The following is a 22,340-nucleotide window of genomic DNA, read 5'->3' on the forward strand; positions in this document are numbered from 1 at the left end:
TGTATATATATACATAGAAAGAAAAAAGAAAGAGGGGCAGAGGGAAAGAAAAAGGGAGATAGAAGGCAAAAGAAACAAAAAGGGAAGAAAAAAGAAGGGAAAAAGAAATAAAAATATAAATTGATTTAAAATAATATAATGGAATTTATGATAAATAACTTGGAATTTAGTTGAAATAAAGAGAGAGAGAGAAGGAGTAAGAGTTATGATAATGTGCAATTTAAAACATATGAATATTTATTTCTGGAATATAATCAGACCATAGTTGACTGCAGGTAGCTGAAACCTCAAAAAGTGTAATTGTGGATAAGGAGAAACTACTATATTGCTTAATTCTCTGCTATGTTTGAAGAAATTGAAATTTCTTTTAATGTTTTTTTAAACCTTACAAAATTTTTGTTACATATTGTTATTTCTATATTGCTATGCTTAGATTGAAATATTTTATTTGCTTATCAATGTATTTATTTATTTGTTTGTTTGTTTTTAGAGAGAGGGGAAGGGAAGGAGAAAGGGAGAGAAAGATCACTGGGTTGTTGCCTCTTGTACGCTCCCTACTGGGGACTTGGCCTACATCCCAAGCATGTGCTGTGACTGGGAATCAAATTCCTGAGCCTTTGGTTCACAGTATGGCACTCAATCCACTAAGCCACACCAGCCAGGGCTCAAAATATCTTCTTTTTTAGAAAATATACTTTTCAAAGATGTTATATATCTAACTAAATATATGAAATTTTACCACAAATACTTTTGACACAGTTTCCATAATCCTGAGTTATATCCTATTTCTTTTCCTGTTTATATGTGATTTGTCACTTGAGTTTGTTTATATGACTGCTTGTTAATTTTAGAAGTAGGAATTCAGATACTTCAGTACTAAACTTAAATATCTATAAATATCTTTTTGTTATCTTTACATTTAAATTGACAACATAGCTGAATATCTGAGTATAAGGTCACACTATTTCCCACAGAATTTCTTCAGAATTTATTTTCTGTCTACCAGAATGAATGTTAATGTAAAAATCTGAGACCCAAACTCTTGCTGTCTGCCTCAGTGACCACCCACAAAAGCTTTCTACTTATTTTTAAATTCATTATTCTCAAGATTATTTATATGTATATATATATGTGTGTGTGTATGTATATGTATATATATATGTGTGTATGTATGTATGTACACATATATATCCACATATACATATATAATTTTATATACATATGTAAAATTAGTTATAACTTTTCTGCAGCAAAATCTTCTGGGGTTGATGTGCCCTTTTGCTTTGTAGATAAAAATGTTTTTATTTTTTAAAAAATTTTCTTTGAGTTTGTATATTACATTACATTTTATGTTATACTTGGCCTTTTTCAAGTATTTTAATTACATGTGTTATATCACTTTTCTTATCTATACTGTATGATCTTTTCCACAATAAATGATTTTTAGGTTTTATTCTAACTCATTTTGCTTCTCATATGGCTTTCATCTCTCTAATAGATTTTGTTCTTCTCTTATTTTTCATCTTCTTCTTAATCCTTGTATCTCCTCTCTGAGGTCCTTTGTAAAAGAAAACACATTGTCTACAATATTGCCTGGCCAGAACCATGTGCCTGAACTCTTCCTGAAGCAATTTAAGTAAATTTTTTTCAAATAGTTTTTAGCTTCTAAAAGGTTGTCAGTTGCTTTATGCTTGAATATACATTACTTATTTTTATCTACTTGTCATCTATTTATATATCTATCTATTTGTGTATAAAGCACAGAAGAAATATAAACATCTAAAATTTGGGTATATAAAAATACAAAAATGAGCCAACAAACTGTACAACAAAGATGAAATGGATAAATTTCTAGGAACATATAATCTTCCAAATATAAATCAGGAAGAATTAGAGAATCTGAATAGGCAGGTTACACCTAAAGAAATTGAAGCAATAATCAAAACACTCCCAACAAACCAATACCCTGGACAACATGGCTTCACAGGTGAATTTCATGAAACATTCTGAGAACTAAGACCTTCTCTCCTACTCAAAATATTTCATAAAATTTAAGAGGAGGGAAGTCTCCCAAACTCATTTTAGAAGGCCAGCATTATCCTAATTCAAAAACCAGATAAAGTCACTATAAAGACTGAACATTGTAAGCCAATATACCTGATGAACATAGATGCTAAAATCTCCAGCAACATATTAGCAAACCAAATACAGCAATGCACCAGAAAGATCACACACCATGATCAACTGAGATGTATTCTGGGAATGCAAGATTAGTACAACATTCACAAATCAATAAATGTGATTCACCACATAAACAAAATGAAAGCAAAAAGCCACATAATTATATCAATTTCTGCAGAAAAAGTTTTTGATAAGGTCCAGCACACATTTATGATAAAAACTCTCTACAAAGTGGGCAGAGAGGGAACATATGTAAATATAATAAGGCCTTATATGACAAACCCACTGCAAGCACCAAACTCAATGGGCAAAAACTATAAGCATTCCCTTTAGGATCAGGAACAAGACAGGGATGTCCTTGGTTACCTCTCTTATTCAACATAGTACCAGAAGTACTAGCCATAGCAATTGGAAAAGAAGAAATAAAGGACATCCATATTAGAAAGGAAGAAGTAAAACATATTTTTATTTGGAGATGACATGATACTGTATATAGAGAACCCTAAATATTCCACCAAGAAATTACTAGAAATGATAAATGAATTTAGTGAAATAGCAGGATACAAAATTAATACACAGAAATCACTTGCACTTTTATATTCCACTAATGAACTAATATAAAGGAAAATTAAGAAAATAATTCCATTCACAATTCCTTCAAAAAGAATAAAATACCTAGAAATAAACCTAATCAAGGATGTAAAAGACCTTTACTTGGAAAATTATAAGACACTGAAGAAAAAAACTGAAAAAGATACAAATATATGGAAGCACATACCATGCTCATAGATACAAAGAATTAGGACATTTTAATAAATGTCCAGACTACCCAAAGCAATCTATACATTCAATGCAATTCCTATATAGAATCCAATGATGTATTTCACAGAACTAGAACAAATATTTCAAAAATTTATGTGGAACCGCAAAGTCCCTGCATAGCAATAGCAATCCTGAGAAAGAAGAACAAAGTTGGAATTATCATGCTACCTAATATCAAACTATAATACAAGGTCATAGTAATCAAAACAGCATAGTACTGACATAAAATAGACATATATATCAATGGAACAGACTAGAGAGCCTAGAAATAAACCCATACCTTTGTAGCCAATTAATGTTTGACAGAGGAAGCAAGCACATACAATGGCTAAAGATAGGTTATTCAATAAATGGTGTTGGGAAAATTGGACAGATATGTGCAGAAAAATGAAGCTAGTCCACCTTCTTATATCACACACAAGAATAAATTCAAAGTAGATCAAAGACTTAAATGTTAGTCCCCAAACCATAAAAATCCTAGAAGAAAACATAGGCAGCAAAATTTTGGATATTTATCATAAAAATTTTCTATTTTATGTATCTCCCCAAGCAAAGGTAACAAAAGAAAAAATAAGCAAATGGGACTGCATCAAACTAAAAAGGTTTTGCACAGTAAGGGAAAACATCAACAAAATAAAAAGACAACCCACAGAATGGGAAAACATACTGACCAATACATCTGATAAGGGCTTAATATCCAAAATTTATAAAGTACTTACAAAATTCAACACCAAAAAACAACCTAATTAAAATAGGCAAAGTACCTGAATAGGCACTTCTCGAAAGAGGACATACAAATGGCCAATACACATATGAAAAGATGCTCAATGTCACTAATCATCACAGAAATTCAAATAAAAAACACAATGAGATCACACTTTTCAGAATGGCTACCATCAGTGAATCATCATACAAGTTGTTGGCAATGATATGGAGAAGAATAAGCCTTTTGTACTGTTGATGGGAATGCAGACTGGTGCAACCACTGTGGAAAGAAGTGTGGAAACACCTCAAAAAATTAAAAATGTATCTGCCTTTTGGCCCCATGATTTCACTTCTGGAAATACCTCAGAAAGAATCCAAAACACTTATTCAAAATCACTTACGCACCCCTATATTCATTGCAGCATTATTTATAATTGCCAAGATCTGGAAGCAGCCCAAGTGTCCATCAGTAGATAAGTGAATAAAACAACTATGGGACCTTTACACAATGGAATACTACTCAGTCATAAAAAAGAAGAAAATTTTACCTTTCGTGACAGTATGGATGGACCTGGAGGACATTATGCTAAGTGAAATAAGCCAGTCAGAGAAAGCAAATACCATATGATTTCACACATATGTGGAATCTATTGAACAAACAAGGAAAACAGAGACAGACTCAGAGATGGAGAACAGATGACAGCTAGTGGCAAGGAGGAGGTTAGAGGTTAGAGGGAATGAGCAAAAGGAAAAAGGACTCATGGACAGGGACAACACTGTGGTGATTGATGGGGATAAGAGTGTTGGGAACCACTCTGCCTGGTTTCAGAAGTTGTAACTGCCCCCTATGGCAAAGGCTGAGTGAACAACCTCCTGACTGTGAGCCACTTAGAAAACAAAGCTTGTCCCCTGCCCCCAATGCTTGGTCGGTTAGTCTATGACAGGTATGACCCCTCAGAGGAGGGACAACCTAAGCCAGACACAATCACTTGGAAGGCCATCATGGAAGGACTTGAGGAGCTGCAACAAAGAGGGAGTGATGAACCCTCACCCCCCAGCTATTCTGACATAGCCTGAGTCCCCATTTCTGTCTGGGGAAAGTGCTTCCTGGCTCTAATCCACTTAAGCCTAAAAACCTATGACGGGGAAGGCAGTGCAGCCCTGTGCTGGAAAGGGCAGGTTCCCCGGGTGATCAGGCCTAAGAAAGAATATATAAAAATCCTGTGAAACCTGCTTTGTTTAGAATGCTCTCATTTAAATGATAAGGGTCCAAGCAAGAAGTTTGTTCCTCAAAGTTTTATGGCTTTTTAGCTATCTGACCCTGACTGAGAGAATAAGCCCTCATAGTTCTTTGAATGCTATCTATTGTTTGATCCTTACCTGTATTCTTGTGCAAACAAACCCAAGAAAAGCCCCTTTGAGGAAGGGGCTCTTGGCCTTCCTCCTCTGAGAGATTGGCCACTTTTCCTCCCCAAGAAGAGCATGTCTTGGTAGTTTCACTTTCATCCATAGTGGATGGGGGGACTTTGAGGGCAAAGTTGCCCCCGCAAAGGAGGGTAATAGGGTACTAATGGCAATGGAAAATATAATAAAGATTAAATTTTAAAATATCAATTGAAAATATAAACTAACACTACTCTTCTCAGTAAATATTACTTTGTTTCATGTGGGATGCCCCATCCTGTGGGGCTCTCCTGGCTGCTGCTGATAAGAATAAGTTGTCCCAGACACAGTCTGTTGTTCCAGCAGGAAAGGTGGTAGTGATTCCCTCTAGTGGAGAACACCCTCAGCCATGCTCCAAAATGGCTTTTATGGGGGTCAGAATGTGCTGGGGAACACAGCATACATGCATAGCTCATCAATCAATGTCCAAAAGACTATAGTTGTACAAAACAAATATTGTCTTACAGATAACAGTGAAGAAACACAGAGATCATTTCAGGTCACAATCTGTGAGACATGCTGATACCAGATGGTTGAAAGGCATATTTCATAACACAAGGAGTTCACTCCTTATGCTTTGAACTGAATTGTCTGGTTTATATCAGCAGGGCTACACAAAGCAAAGCAAACTTCAAAGGATACAATGTATTTATCAGGCCTGATTTCCCATGGGAACCCTCTGTGCCAGCATTGGGTCATGGCTGCCTCCTGCTTCCTGGCATCCAGTCCAGACTTACTGGCCTCTTTTAAGGCCTGCTTGATTGTGGCTACATTCTCTGAACCACACAGAGCAGTCCCCAACAGTTTCAGAGAATATTATTAGGTTTTTATAAAGAGGTTATTTATGTTAGCATATAATGAACACACTGTTATTATTAAAAGGACTAATAAATATTTTATGAATATAAAAATATACAACTTTATTTTGTATAAGTGACCTCATAGTGGCTGAAGGTTCTTCATCTGCCTAGAATAGAAAACTTATTATATATAATATGGTCACATTTTTTAATTATTAATTTTGAAAACAATTAGCTCTAATTGTGCTCTAATAGGACTAATGTCCTATTAATATTATTGTATATTTAACTTTCTTACACTTACCGTTTGATATATAATATCACAAAACATTATTAAAAATATAAGATAATTGAATTGACTGATTCTCTCTTTGACCAAATCCAGATTTCTTTGAGCTCTCTTCAACTCTAGGCCTCAACTTTGGTCTATAACAACTGCAGGGTCTCTATACAAACAATTCTTTTCACCCACCAACACTGAGAGACTTAACAAAACCTGATATAAATTCTAATGGCTCAAAGTTATATCCCTGTGATGACCCAGCTCTCCTTAAGTTCCCACCTGGGAAAGCCCAAAGCTATCATAAAAAATTTATTGACTGTTTGAGCCAACACCTGAAAACAGTGCTCTTGTATCCCAGTCTCAGGGAAAGTGTACTTCTGGAAGACAAATAAATATATATAGTCAGAAATGGAGCTCTATTATATATATATAATATAGTCAGGGAGCTCTAATTGTGCCTGTAAAAATCTATTTCTTTAAAAATTACTTGAGGCAGCTCTGCCTGGGTGGCTCAGTTGCTTGGAGCATCATTCAGTACACCAAAAGTTTGAGGATTTCGTCCCCAGTCAGTGGACATACACCTAGAATGCATGTTAGATCCTCAGTCCCCTGGTGGTGGCACATGTGTGAGGCAACCAGCAGATACGGATGTTTCTCTCTCCCTCACCCTCTCTCTCTTTTCTCCTTCTAAAAATCAATAAACATATTCTCAAGTGAGGATTTAAAAAATTCATTTGAAGTAAATTTGACAAGATACCATAATTTTTAAATAACTGTTTGTTTTATTAGTTATATAACTCTTTGCATGTTGAAATTATTCTAATTGGAAAAACAGAAAATTAACAATCATCAAGCTTTTACTCTGTGTTAATCATGATGCTAAATCCTTTTATTTACAATTTTATATATTCCTCACAAAACTCTACAAAGTGATCATTATTTGGGGCCATATTATTTACAGAGAAATTGAATGTCAGAAAAGTTAAATTTCTAGAATACTAAAATATCCAGAAATGTCTGATTCTAAACACTGTACAGACATTTCACTAAACCATGAATTTTTCAAATGTGTCTCTGAGTCAAAGAATGATGAATCCAAATCTCTTTTTCAAGTTTAATTTGTCTCCATAAATCCCTTTAGCATAAATACAGCATGAAAATATCTGTTTTTTTTCCCCCATGGTGCCCTGTACCATGGAAGTTTTCAATATAATCATAAAAATTGTTTGCTAACAGATAAAAATTCTATCATAACTTGCCAAATGATATAGATGGTATGCAACAAGAAAATAGGAATTATTTCTGAAGTATCTTCTGAAGTTGTCTACCACTTTCTCCTTCAGTGTAGCTGACAGAGAAACTTCAAGTACATGAAACTTCAAAAAAATGCCTACATGCGTGTTTGGCTGAGGTGTTTGCTCATTCAACTACTCTGCTCCTGTCTTGCCTGTCCAGATACTTAAGCCTAGAAGGAGGGTTGGTATTGGGAAAAGAGAGGGAATTGGAATAACCACTTCATTTGACTCCCCAGGTAACATCAGCCAGAAGTGATAGAACAGAAAATAGAAAAAAAATTATATTTTTAAGCAATCTTTTCTGTTTCTATTTAGCATATTCTCTTAGATATATACTTTGAGGTCAAATTGCAACTGTGTCATAGGGAATACAAATACATAATATGTTTAAATATTTTATATGTTCAAATATTTTAAAATATATTATATGTTCAAATATTTAAAAAATACTCCCTAGAGTGGTCATACTGATTCTGCAATAAAAACTATGGTACATTTACACAATGGAATTCTATGCAGCAGAAAGAAAGAAGGAGCTCCTACCCTTTACGACAGCATGGACGAAACTGAAAAGCATTATGCTAAACCAAATAAACCAGGTGGTAAAAGTTCATAAATTTTTATATTGTGTCATAATCCAGCTAACACATGGTGTCATCAGGCTTTTTAATCTGTGTGAATCTGGGAATCTGATTCATGTAAAATGCTATTGTTGTTTTATTTGTAAATCTTGATTCCTGAGGCATTAGTGAAGGATTGTTTCATTTATTTGTATATCTTCATTTCTTCTGTAAATTGCCCATTCATATCCCTTATCTATTTTAAAACTTGTTTACCTAAATTTTCATATAAATTTATAGGAGTTATTTATATATTCTAGTTGCCAGTCTTCTGTGCATGTGTGTGTGTGTCTATATATATATATATATATATATATATATATATATATAACATTTTTGTATACAAATAAATATAAATATATATAAATATATGATGAATATATACTATGTATTATATAAGTATACATAAATACATATATAGTTATATTTTGTCTAAGCTAATAAAGTATTTATATGCTGTTTATCTAGAAGTTCTGCCACACCAACTTGTTAATATAAGCTGAAAAATATAGGTTTGGGGGTAATATGTTTGATGGATGCTTTCATTCCAGGTATACCAGAAGCTTAATTAAAAACCAAAAATCTCACTTCTCTAGACCTTTTTCTGACAAATTTAAATGCTAGGACCCTCTGAAAGACCTGTTTTTTATAAAGCTACTGTAATCAAGACAATGCAATATTGGTGAATGAATAGACACATATATTAATGGAACAGAATAAAGAGCCCAGAAATAGATCAATAAAAGTATGAGGGACTCCCCCCAAATTGTTATTATATTCTGGAGGGTGGGCCTCTTAAACAGGCTTCTCCTTCTAGGTGTCTATTGTAGGAACCCATCTGTATCAGTGTACCAGCTGGCATTGTTATGAGAGGCTGCATTTAGCTTCGGTAAATTTTTTGAGAATACTTTCAACACATTTGCCCATTTCATAGTAGATGACTTATGAGTTCACCTTTCCACACCTCACTCAGTGTTCAGCAGTATTCAACCAAAAGTGGAATGATGCCCATGCCCATACTCCCTATTTACCTAATCTTACCCTGAGTGACTTTTTTTGTTTCCCTGAATAAAAAAAGTCCTCAAAGGGAAAGTTTTTGCCAGTATGGAAAAGGTAAAACAAAAAAATGGCATAAGTACTAAAACGCATCAAAATTGATGAGTTCACAAACTGTTTTGAGCAGGGGATAGGTGTATTGCATCAAATGGAAAATACTTTGAAGGTGGCTGAGATTAAATACACAATATTTTATAAATAAATTCTGAGGCGTTTCGGGGTCCCCCTTGTATAGTCAATTGATCTTTTTGACAAAAGAGGAAAGGCAAACCAATAAAGAAAGCATAATCTTTACAACTAGGGGTACTGAAAAAGTTAGACATTCACATGCAAAAAAGTAATCTTACTCCTTTCCAATCTTACTCCTTTTAGTTGATTTAGAAAAATCAACTAAAAATGGATGTTAGACTTAAAAATAAAACTTCTGAAAAAAGACTGGAGAAAAGTATGTGAATTTGGATTTAGCAATGAGCTTTTAGATGTAATAGCAAAAGCAAAATTCATAAAAGATATGATAAACTCATATCTTAAATTCAACTTCATTAAAATTAAAAACTTTTCATCAGTGAAAGAGGCAGGCAAAATAAGAAAAGCCATAGACTGGGGGAAAATATTTGCAAGCCACATAACTGATAAGTTATTTTTACCTACATGTACAAGAAACTCTGAAAATTTAACAATAAGAAAGTGAACAACTCAAGGAATGAGTGAAAGGTCTGAACGGACATCTTACTAAGGGAGATATACAGGTGGAAAATAAGCATATGAAAATTTCTCAACATCAATATTTATTTGGTATTACAAATTAAAACAATAAGATGCCACTATAAACCTATTAAAATGGGTAAAATCCAAAAAACCAAAACATCAAAAACTTATGAGGATCTGGAACAACATAAATTTTTATTCACTCCTGGAATACGAAATAGCACAACCACCTTAGAAGGCATTTTGGCAGCTTCTTATAAAGTTAAACATACTCATAACATATAATTCAGCAGGTGTACTCCTAGATATTTATCCAGTTGATTTGAAAACATATGTCCACACAAAAATCTGCACATGGATGTTTAAAACAGCTTTATTCATTAATTGCCCCAAACTGGAAGCAACCAATATATCCTTCAGCAGATTAATGAATCAATAAATGGTGGGATTATACATCATACAATAGAATGTTACTCACCAAATTGAAACAAACCAGCTGTGAAGACTTAGAGGAATCTTAAATGCATGCTGCTAAGAAAAAGAAATCAATCTGAAAAAATACATGTTGTATGATTCCAATTTTATGATATTCTGGACAAAGTACAACTAGGGAGGCAGTAAAATGATCAGTTTTTATAGATTAATAATACTTCCTAGTTTCTGTACTTTAAAATGCTTTGACAACTTGGGACCTGTGTAAACAGGGAAAAACTTACTCTCCCAAATTTAGCTAATTCCTAGAGATAGCAAAAAACTTTTCGGAAAGCATACCTTTGATTTGTAAACCAAACAATCCTGAGCCCACACCCCAAAACATCTCCTTTATTCAGTTCCCACACACTTAGCAGATACTCCTTACATAATGAAAATGACACTTGATTTCTGTCTTAATGAAAACATCATATAAATTTCAACATCATGACATCCCACAAATACTTGACCAGTTATTCTCAAAACAGTCAAGATAATAAATACAAGAGAAATCTGAGCCAAGAGGAGCCAAAGAAGACTTGCTAATTGAATGTAGTGTGATATCCTCCATGGAATCCTCAAACAGAAAAAGAACACTAAGTAAAAACTAAGGAAAGTTGAATAAACTATGAATTTAGTAGCTATGTACCAATATTGGTGTATTAATTATAATAAATGTGCCATCCAGATAAGATTTTAACCACGGCAAGTAGGTATAGAATATATGAAAATTCTCCACAATATTTTCTTAATTTTTCTATAAATCCAAAATTCTTCCAAAAGATAAAGTCTATTTAAAAAATAAAATTTACAGCAAGGTAAAATATTAATCATTCAAAATATTTCAATATCAGAGTAGTTTTTGGTAGTTTCCGACACAAGTTTTAGAAAATACATCTCAACCTTAATTGGAGGAATTGAGTAGAATACAATCTACTAAATATTTCCACAATTCAAGGTACTTTGAAAAGAAGTATGCATAGAAAAAATCTTTAGAAACAAACAGTTTAGAAGTCTATGTATTTTTTTAAAAGAAATAAAAATTAGCAAAAATAATTTATTAAAATAGCTTATTTTTTAATTATTAAAGTAATATTGTTTACCTCAGAATTTATTTGAGTCCATGTGATACACAAGCACACAAAATGTAGGGTAAGTAAAATGAGCATCCTGGTTACCCAACAGTATGTCTCAATTAGCAGACACAGAAAGAGGAGAGGGGAAGTGGATGCTTCCAAATTGAATCTATTTGCTTACAAATAATCTTCCAAATAATCCTGAAATCATCACAAGGCAAAAAATATCAGCTCAAACAATGGACTCTGCTAACCATAGTGTGTTACACAAATCTTAGGGCTGCTAGGAATGACATCTTTGAGTTATCACCCCAGTATTATCACGTGCAGGTAGAAAAAATAACCAACTAAAAGAAAGGCTTTACATGCTCACTTCAGTAGCACTCATGCTAAAATTGGAACAACACAGAGATTAGTGTGGCCCTTGCACAGGATGACATAAAATTTGTTGAAGCATCTCATATTTTGGAGAATGGGGACTTTTTGTTAAATGCGTATGGAGTTTCCATCTGAAATAATGAAAAGGTTTGGAAGGTGGATGTTAGTGATGGTTGCATAATACTGTGAAAGAGTTTACTGCCACTGAACTATTTTTTGAGAAACATTTAACATAGTATGATACTTTATTTTATTTATTTTGGGGGGTAGTCCATGTAGGAATAAATCCACTTAATGCAAATTGACAAGTAGTAAGAAGAATGCTTTTTCTATAAAAATAATTTCAAGTTGCAAACCATACAACTCACATTAAATATCTCTACAGTCAATGCATATGCCCGTTTACATCAAGAATATAATCAAAATAATCTACAGGTTATGATTGACATTTCGTTAAGCATTGTAGCCACTAATTGTACTACAATAGTGAACATCGTGCCAACTGAGGACTGAAACAGTTGAAAGCTGGATCATATATTCATGTTACAAAATATACATAGCAAACACTTTTGGTTCATTAGTTAGCTAGTTAATTAGTTCATAAATATTTCCATTTATTGTATTATACCACAAGAGTCCCTTTGACCCATAAATAATACATTTATTTTCTTTAATCCTCTTTAGTAAATAACTATCAATTTCCCTTTAAAAAGTATTTTACTGATTATGCCATTACAGTCATCCCAATTTCCCTCCACTCCCCACCACCCTGCACACCTTCTACCACTGACATTCCCTTACTTTTGTTCATGTCCATGTGTCACACTTATAAGTTCTTTAGCTTCTATATTTCCCATACTATTCTTGCCCTCCCCCTGTCTATTGTCTACCTACCATCTATGCTACTTATTCTCTGTACCTTTCCCCCCTCTCTCCTCCTCCCACTTCCCTGTTGATAACTCTTCATGTGATCTCTATTTCTGTGGTTCTGTTCCTGTTCTAGTTGTTTGCTCAGTTTGCTTTTTTTTTAGATGTGGTTGTTAATAATTGTGAGTTTGCTGTCATTTTACTGTACATGTTTTTTATCTTCTTTTTCTTAGATAAGTCCCTTTAAGACTTCATATAATAAGGGCTCAGTGATGATGAACTCCTTTAACTTGACCTTATCTGAGAAGCACTTTATCTGCCCTTTCATTCTAAATGAAAGCTTTGCTGGATAGAGCAATCTTGAATGCAGGTCCTTGCCTTTCATGACTTGGAATACTTCTTTCCAGCCCTTTCTTGCCTGCAAGGTCTCTTTTGAGAGGTCAGCTGACAGTCTGATGGGAACTCCTTTGTAGGTAACTGTCTCCTTATCTCTTGCTGCTTCTAGGATTCTCTCCTCATCTTTAATCTTGGGTAATGTAATTACTATGTGCCTTGGTGTGTTCCTTCTTGGATCTAACTTCTTTGGAACTCTGAGCTTCCTGAAATTCCTGAGAGTCAATTTCCTTTGCCAGATTGGGGAAGTTCCCCTTCATTATGTTTTTTAATAAGTTTTCCATTTTTTACCCTTCCTGTTCTCCTGGCACCCCTGTGATTCAGATGTTGGAATGTTTAAAGTTGTCTTTGAGGTTTTTAAGCTGCTCCTCAATTTTTTGAATTCTTGTTTCTTCATCCTTTTCTTTTTGGTTTCTTTCTTCCTTCTGGTTCACTCCATTGATTTGAGTCCCAGTTTCCTTCCCATCACTATGGATTGCCTGTACCTTTTCCTTCATTTCATCTAGCATAGCCTTTGTTTTTTTATCTAATTTGCAACAAAATTCAACAAATTCTGAGAGCATCCTGATCACCAGTGCTTTGAACTATGCATCTGGTAGGTTGGCTATCTCTTTGTTACTTAGTGTTATTCGTCCTGGAACTTTGATCTCTTCTTACATTTGAGCCATTTTTTTTTATCTTGACACACCTGTTATGTAGTGAGAGGTGGAGACTTAGGTGTTCACCTGGGCAGGGCCACTCAGTTGCTGGGTTGTGACGCTATTTGTGGGGCAGGGGTCAGAGAAGGAACAATGGCACTTGCTCTACTTTCTGCTGGATTTTAGTCCCTTCTGCCACTTCCCCCAAGCAAATTTGGCCCTTCTGATGCTCATTCTGAAGTTGGTGGGTTTGTGTATGTTCTAGGATCCTGTGAGTCTCTCCAGTGAACTCTCCTGTGAGGCTGGGAGTTTCTCCCACTGCCTCAATCCCCACAGGTGTTTTCAATTGGTGTTTTGAGGCTTTATTTCCTTACACTGGAACCCTGGGTTGCACCGTCTGTCTTGCTCCCCAGTTTCGCCTGGTTTATCTGCATGCGAATGTAGGATTGCTGGGTCCAACAGCCACCACCTATGCACCAGGACCACCAGTTGCTGCCTTGCGCCTACATTCACCAGCCACTTTTTTTGGTGCTAACCCTCTCCACCCAGCAGCCCAACTCCGCCCCTCCTACAGATCTGGATGAATGTGTCTACTTTAACTCCTTGGTTTTTGGACTTCCATACAGTTAAATTTTTTGTCAGTACTAGTTGTGTTTTTTTTCATTTCTAAATTTTTGTTGCCCTTATTTTGGTTGCGTGAGGAGGCAGTGTGTCTACCTATACCTCCATCTTGGCTGGAAGTTCTAAACTAGTATGATATTTTAAATGTGTGTATGTGTGTGTGTGTGTGTGTGTGTGTGTATAATAATAAAAAGAAAAGATTTGGAAAATGCCAGAAAGGTCAATTCCTCACTAAATGAGGACAGTGTAGGGAATTGAGCCAGGAATGGAAAAGTACTGGGTATCCAGGAAGCCGAGTTAAGACCAGATGGCCAGAAGGAGAAGCTCACTGCAAGAATGTCATCACCCCTCCATTCCCTGTTCAAAAACAAAATGTAAAATTTTATATCCCTTCGAACTCCTTGCTTTTTCCATACTAACATGGAAAAATCCATAGCCCACCTTTTTTAAAAAAGCCTGTCTTTGAGTGCAAGCCCACTTTGTCCTAGCTTACAAAAGCTGCCAAACAAAGCAGCCCCCCAGACAGCTCAGAGGACCTACCTTTGTCTGTATACCTCCCCTCTGCTTGGGCATACACTTAATAAAACCTATCTGAAAACTACATTGGAATTCCTCTTGACTGTCTTGGGGAACCCAAGAACCCCAACTTTAGTTTGTATGATTTATTTCCTTGAGTTAAAGAAATGCATAATAAATGTGCTCTTTTTTTTTGATACATAGATTTGCATATAGGTGTAAGAAATACTATAGAGAAAGCCCATGTACAGATTACCCAATTGCCCCAATAATAACATTTTGCAAAACTATAGTACAATATCATAATCAGGATATTAAAATTGATAGCTAAAATGCAGAACATTTCCATCCTTCAAGGATCCCTCATGTTGCTCTTTTATATCAAATTCATTTCATTCCTGCCCCACCCTATCTTCAACCATTGCAACCCCTAATCTATTTTCCACTTCTATACTTTGGTCATTTTAAGAATGTTATAGAAATAGAATCATACACTATGAAAATGTGGGGAATTGGCTTTTTGTCACTCAGTATAATTCTTTAGAGATTCATCCTCACTGTTGTGTGCATCGATATTTTGCTCTGCTTTATTGCTAAGTAGTATTTCATGTGTGGATACATAACAGTTCATTTAACTCAGTGACCTTTAACCTTTAGTATCTCATGACACACATAAATTAATTATTAAAATTCTGTAGCACACTAAAATTTTTTTTGATGATCTAACAAAACAATTTGGTTGTTGTCATTTTTTTATTTTATAATCTAAGAGAAAAGAGGTCAATGCCCTGACTAAATAGTCAGGTACTCCATGTTTTAAAATTCTTATAGCACATGGGTTGAAAATCGCTGGTTTAACTACTTACCCAGTAAAGGACATATAAACTGTTTCTATTTGGAGCTGTTATGACTAAAGTTGCTATAAATATTGATGTATGGGTTTTTGCATCAGTGAAGTTTTAAATTTTTCTAGGGTCGATGTGCAGCAATGCACTTGCATGATTAGTTTTATAGAAACCTGTCAAACTGTTTTCTAGAGTGGCAGTTCCATTTTCCGTTCCCAGTAGTGATGTATTAGTAATTCAGTTTCTCTGAATCCTTATCAGCATTTGGTGTTACACTTTTTTTTTAATTTTAAGCATTCTGAAATATGTGTACTGATATTATTGTGACTTTGTCATTTTCCTAATGGCTAATTATATTGCAATCTTTTAAAATGTCATTTATATATCCTTCAATGAAACATCACTTCACTTATTTTGTTCATTTCCTAATTGAATATTTTTTTATTTAGTTGAACTTTGAGAGCTCTTTATATTGTCTACATACTATTGAATATGTTGAATTTTTTGTTTGAAAATATTTCCTCCACACTGTAGCCTGTTTTTAATCCTCTTAATTGAATATTTTAATTTTAATAAAGTCTAATTTATCAATGTATTCCTTTGTATATTATTTTTATATTATTTTTATTCAGTATATTTCTTTGTATATGTTTTTAGCTTTTGCTAAAAAATTCTCTAGATTCTGAAAATTTTGTATTTTTTTCCAGAAGTTTTATACTTTTGCATCTAACATTTAAAGCCCATAATTTATTTTGTATTCATTCTTATATAAGGTGTAGAGTATCATATCAGGGTATGCTTTTTTGCCTGTAGATGCCCAGCTTCTCCAGCACAATTTGTTTAAAAATCTCCTGGACTGTGGGGGGACTCCAACTGCAGCCCCCCCCAGCTGCCACAGATGAGAATAAGTCTACCAAGACATGATCTGCTTCTGGAGGAAAGGTGGCCGATCTGTGAAAGGAGAAGAGCCCAGAGCCTTTTCCTCAGTGGGCTTTTATTAGGTCCATTTTGCACAGGAATACAGGTAAAAACTCATTAATTGTTGTTAGTAAGAATCAAACAATAGATAACATACAAAGAACTCTGAGGGCTTATTCTGAGTCAAGGTCTGTTACCTAAAGGGCTACAAAACTTTGGGAAACAAACTCATTGCCTGCTTGGACCTTTATCACTTTATTGAGAGCATTCTTAACAAAGCAGGTTTCACAAGTGTTTATATATTTTTTCTTAGGCCTGATCACCCAGGGAACCCACACTTTCCAGCACAGGACTGCACTGCTCTCTGTCATTGTTTCAGGCTTGAGTCAGGTGGGAAAGTAAGGCAGCCAAGAGATTAGGAGACTTCTCCCAGACAGGATGAGGACTCAGGCTATGTCAAAGCTGAGGGGCAAGGGTCCCCTTTTGCTATAGCCTCCCAAGTCCTTCCCTGGGTCCTACCCATGATTGTGCTTGTCTTAGGTCATTCCCCCCCTTGGGGAATCCTATCTGTCATTGGCTGATTGATCAAGCACTGGGGGCCAGTTATAGATGAAGTAAAAGGAGCCAAAACTGCACTCCTGCCAGGGAGATAAGTTTTGTCTCTTTAGTGGCTTATGGTCCAAAGGCCACTCACTCAGCCTTAGCCATGGGGAATTTACAGCTTCTGAAACCAGGCAGGGTGGTTCCCAACACTAGACCACCAAATTATATCACACACCATAATAAACTCAAAGTGAATAAAACACTTAATATAAATTGTAACACTATAAAAGTTCAGAGGAGAACATAGGCAGAAAAATTTCAGATATCCCATGCAGCAATATTTTTACCAGTATGTTCCCCAGGGCAAGGGATATAAAATAAAGAAAAAAACACACAAATGGGACCATGGCAAATTAAAAAACTTCTGTACAACTAAAGAAAAAGCAGCAAAATAAAAAGGGGACCAACCACATGAGAAAACATATATTTCAGTGATACCTCAAACAAAAACTTGATATACAAAATATCAAAGAGCGAGCAGCATCGTTCCCTCTTGGACCCCTCACCACATACAACACAACAATGCTGCCTTGTAGGTTGCTCCAACCTAGTGAATACCTAAGGCTCTGCCTCTTAATACCTGACAGGCATGTGGAGACAAAAAAAAAAAAAAAAAACAAATGAAAGAACAGATCAAAGCTCCAAAAACAGAACTAAGTGTTGAAAAGATAGTCAACCTATCAGATGCACAGTTCAAAATACTGGTAATCAGGATGCTCACAGAATTGCTCAAGTATGGTCACAAAATAGAGGAAAAAGTGAAGGCTATGCAAAGTGAAATAAAGGAAAATGTACAGGAAACCAACAGTGAAGGGAAGGAAACTGGGATGCAGATCAAAGACTTGGAACAGAAGGAAGAAACCAGAATTTTCAACCAGAACAGAATGAAGAAACAAGAATTCAAAAAAAAATGAGAAGTTTAAAAACCTCCAAGACAACTTTAAACATTCCAACACCCAAATCACAGGGGTGCCAGGAGAGCAGGAAGAGTAAAAAATGGAAAACTTATTTGAAAACATAATGAAGGAGAACTTCCCCAATCTGGCAAAGGAAATGTGGACTTCAAGGAAATCCAGGAAGCTCAGAGAGTCCCAGAGAAGTTGAACCCAAGGAAGCATTATCCAAGATTAAATATAAGGAGAGAATCTTAAAAGCAGCAAGAAAAAAGGAGACAGTTATCTACAAAGGAGTTCCCATAACACTATCAGCTGATTTCTCAAAAGAAAACCTTACAGGGAAGAAGGGCCTGGAAAGAAGTATTCAAAGTCATGAACGGCAAGGACCTACATGCAAAATAACTCTATCCAGCAAAGCTATCATTTACAATGGAAGGGCAGATAAAGTCCTCCCCAGAGAAGATCAAGTTAAAGGAGTTCATCATCAGCCAGCCCTTATTATAGGAAATGTTAAAGGGACTTACCTAAGAAAACAAAGATGATCACAAATATGATCAGTAAAATGACAACAAACTCACAACTATCCACAGCAGAATGTAAAAACAAAAACAAACTAAGAAAACAACTAGAACAGAAACAGAGTCACAGAAATAGAGATCACATGGAGTGTTATCAGCAGGGAAGGGGAGGGGTGAGAATGGGGAAAAGGTACAGGGAATAAGAAGCATAGATGGTAGGTATAAAATAGACAGGGAGAGGGTAAGAATAGTATGGGAAATGAAGAAGCTAAAGAACTTATGTGTACAACCCATGGACATGCACTAAGTGGGGGAGATGTGGGTGGGATGGGGGTGCAGGAAGGAGGGGAATAAAGGGGAAAAAATGAGATAATTGTAGTAGCATAATCAGTAAAATATATTAATAAATAAATAAATATCTTTTGTCTTTATTGCAAAATATGTACCAGGTAATGTGCTTGTTCTGAGAGTATAATAAGAAAAAATAGAACTAATTATGGGAGAAACATATACAAATTAAAGTGATCACAAAAATATGCATTCACACAATGCAGCACAATCCATGATGGATAATGAGGATCTGGGATCAGGGAAGCATGGTGCTGAGAGCTAAGGATGAGCAGGAGCAGGTCCCTATATTTGTGCCATAGTAAGTTGGCATCACAGTGCAAAGTTGAGTTAAGATGCAGTGCTGAGCTCTAGAGCTTTCAGCAGGCATTTGTACTAAACCTTGAAGAATAAAAAGTCTTTCAAGGACAGAGAACATAGGAAAGGGATTCCAAACCAAGAGAACTGAAGTACAGTTTTGCTGCTTCCTGGTATGATATCTTCTAAATACAATAAAAGAGAAAAAGAAAGAGAAATAAGAAAGAAAGAAAGAAAGAAAGAGAGAGAGAGAGAGAGAGAGAGAGAGAGAGAGAGAGAAGAAAGAAAGAAAGAAAGAAAGAAAGAAAGAAAGAAAGAAAGAAAGAAAGAAAGAAAGAAAGAAAGAAAGAAAGAAAGAAAGAAAGAAAGAAAAAGAAAGAAAGAAGGAAAGAAAGAAAGAGGAGGGAAGGGAGGGAGGGAGGGAGGGAGGGAGGGAGGGAGGGAGGGAGGGAGAGAAAAGGAAGCAGGCTGCAGGTTGGGGACATTCAGTTCCCATCAGAGGAAATCCTTTCAGTATTGACCTTACTTAATTGATTCTAAGTGTTGTGTGGACGTATGAGACTGTGCACTTAAAGTGCCTGCTTGGGGCACAGCCAAGTTTTAGGCCATTCACCTGAGTGTGTTGTGCTTTTAAACTAAGACATTTTTATTTCATCTTTCATGGGAACAACCAAAACAAAGATCCCCAGGAGAGAGTCCTCTTGGCCAGCTGGGGGACTTAGTACACCATTTTAGGACATTAAACCATTTCTCTCAGCTCTTCCCTGCTAAGCAAACTACAAACCCAGTTCACTGTCCACCTTCACTGAAGATTAGAATTTTCACAGAAAAAGGGAGATTATTGCAGGCCTATTTCCATTAGCAGACCAATCTGTTATTCACAAGCTTCAATGTTAAAACCCATTTATTTTTCATTTTGAACCAAGGAGTCAGATATGTATCTCATACTGACATATAAAGGGGTACGTATCCCATAATGTTATATGAAGGGGCATCATGTCAGGAGAAATTTATTCTAAAAATTATTGTTCTTTTTTTTGAAAAAGCTATTTTATTTTATTATTTCTTAAATTTATTGAGGTGACATTGGTTATTAGGTAATATAGATTTCAAGTGTACTTTTCTATGATGACAGAGACTGTGCTCGCAGACTGTCTTAATCCTGACCCATTTTACTACTTCCTTCCTTGGCCTGATATGTGGAACTATGAACCTGACAAAGATGTTTGTTGAGAAAAGTTGTCTTTTTGTTCTAAATATAATTTGTATCTTTTTGTTTGTTTTATATATAAGTGCTACAAAAAATGAACCTTGTAACTGGACTAGTTCTATAACCATTTCTAGAACAGATTCAGTGTTCTGTGCTGTCAGGTGGGATCTCAAACACCTTCAGGGTAATCAACTTTCTTTACCCTCAGATTAGATGTGGAAAACAATAGGAGTTTCCTTGTGGCAGAGCCATCTGAGAAGCCATCGTTACCTGCAGGGCATTACCTGGTTTAACAGGTGTTAAATGTGCAGCGGAATACAATGTGAAGAGCCATAGGAAAGGGAGTATTTGAAAAAGTAGATGATTACACTGGGGAACGGTACCCAGGAAAACAGCATTTCTCTGTTTAGGCAGCATGTAGGCATCTATCACTCAGTTTCTACTTGTGACTCCAGTTTGGGAGATTGGGGAACTGATACAATTAAAATAAATTAATCCATATGCCAAACATGAGTCCTAGGTGGAAACGCATTTTTACTATTAGTTAGTGGATGTTTTCTATTAATATTTTCCTGAAAATTGTCAGTTGATTAGAGCAGATAGCATATAATTTGGGCTTAGACAAACTTAGGTTTGAATCCTGACTCTATCACACATAGCTGAGCAACCTGTGAAATTAATAAACTCTCTCACTGTTATAATAAGTCCAAACCCAGTACATGACATTGACCCATTTCTTCCAACTCCTCTCTACTAAGCAAAACTAGACATTTAGAGTGGCTCAAAAGGCGAACTCTGAAAGATGGGTAAGAAGCGAACTGCTTGGAGCCCTGAGGTTAGAGGAACAGTACAATGGGCAGGGCATCTTGCATCCCACCCAGCAGAAGTCAACCCCAATGTAACAACAGAAAGCCCTCCCTCCTACCAAGGGATCATTCCTCCCTGAGATTGGCAGGAGACCCTCAGAGAACAGATGAGCCCAACACCATCAGCAAAGGGGAGGGGATCAATTGGAATGACCATTGAAAATAAGTTGCTATAAACAGTTGGAGGAAACAAATTGTCCCTCTTCACCCAGTCTTTGAAAGAGAGAGAGAGAACACAATGGTCAGGCAGAGCAGACCAAAATCAAAACAAACAAACAAACAAAAAAACACCCAGCTACAACAAGCAGCCTGGTCTACGAAGCTTCTTGTTTTTTTTAATATATTTTACTGGCCCTGGCTGGTATAGCTCAGTGGATTGGGCACTGGCCTGCAAACCAAAGGATCATAGTTCGATTCCCAGTCAGGGCACTTGCCTGGGTTGCAGGCCAGTTCCCAGTGGGGGACACATGAGAGGCAACTGTACATTAATGTTTCTCTCCCTCTCTCCTTCCCTTTCCTTCTAAAGATAAATAAATAAAATCTTTAAAAAACAACAACATATATATATGTATATGTATATATATGTATATATATGTATATATATAACTGATTATGCTACTATAATAATCCCATTTTTCTCCCCTTTATTCCCCTCCAACCAGCACCCCCATCCCACCCACATCTCCCCTACTTAGTGCATGTCCATGGGTTGTACACATAAGTTCTTTGGCTTCTTCATTTCCCATACTATTCTTAACTTCCCCCTATTTTATACCTACCTGTGGAGGTGACTTTCTTCTAAAGTCCCCCCAAGTGCCACAGATGAGGTGCATAAATATGACTGAGACATGATGCAATCTGCTTGGGGAGGAGAAGTGAGCAGTGGCCAGTTTCACAGAGGAAAAAGGCCAGCAGTGGCCAGTTTCTCCAAAGAGAAAAAAGCCTTGAGCCCCATCCTCGAGGGCC

The 22,340-nt window shown here is 35.7% G+C and overlaps 1 non-coding gene across 1 annotated transcript; it reads left to right on the top strand.

Moving 5' to 3' along the window:
• The first annotated feature begins 11,825 nt into the window (after nt 1-11,825).
• Nucleotides 11,826-11,928, top strand: LOC119043938 (U6 spliceosomal RNA). Its single transcript, XR_005081519.2, has one exon. It is a non-coding gene; the product is annotated as a U6 spliceosomal RNA (small nuclear RNA).
• Nucleotides 11,929-22,340: the final 10,412 nt, after the last annotated feature.

The sequence above is a fragment of the Artibeus jamaicensis genome, unplaced genomic scaffold, assembly GCF_021234435.1.
Source record: "Artibeus jamaicensis isolate MK-2021 breed Jamaican fruit bat unplaced genomic scaffold, CSHL_Jam_final contig_332, whole genome shotgun sequence".
Lineage (NCBI taxonomy): Eukaryota > Metazoa > Chordata > Mammalia > Chiroptera > Phyllostomidae > Artibeus > Artibeus jamaicensis.